This window comes from Trypanosoma equiperdum (assembly GCF_001457755.1).
Source record: "Trypanosoma equiperdum strain OVI genome assembly, contig: ctg_1027, whole genome shotgun sequence".
In the NCBI taxonomy this organism is placed as follows: domain Eukaryota; phylum Euglenozoa; class Kinetoplastea; order Trypanosomatida; family Trypanosomatidae; genus Trypanosoma; species Trypanosoma equiperdum.
Window position 1 is genome coordinate 52,851 of NW_027122980.1, and position 564 is coordinate 53,414.

Below are 564 nucleotides of genomic sequence, written 5' to 3' on the forward strand. Positions count from 1 at the left end.
AACTGCATATTGTTTGAAGGAAGAAGTCATGCCGGCGCGGTGCCCCTTAACCGCTCCCGCTTAGCGGTTGTGCAAACATGATGAGGAGTTGGTGGTTTTTGTTCCATTGAGGGGGCGTTGGGGTCGTGGTGAGAAGAGGAGGGAAGTCGGGAGAAGTTTGCGCATCTTCTCCAAAATGATTGTTTCTGTACGCGTGTATTTTCGGACTCTCTAAAGGCGGCGGAGAATAGAATGGGGGTTATTGTTACAGTGGAAGGTAACAAGCCCCCTTCTTTTCCCCCTTCTCTCTTTCTTCATGAGATATCCAAACATGAAGAAGATACTTAGAGGGGATCATTCAAAGGCACCAGGTAGTGTTCGTTATCGAGTACGATGTTTCAATCGCTTTAATTGTTCCTTTTTTCTTTTACCACTGCTAACCGTTCAATGCCCCCGTTCCAAGCGGACTTGAGGGAAACCACAGGCCTCCTGCTGGCTCTAATGTTTTTACATATCTTCTCCACCGGAGGGAATGGTTTGCATCGTTAGTAGACCGTTAAATAAAGCTCGAAGCAAGCATCCGTA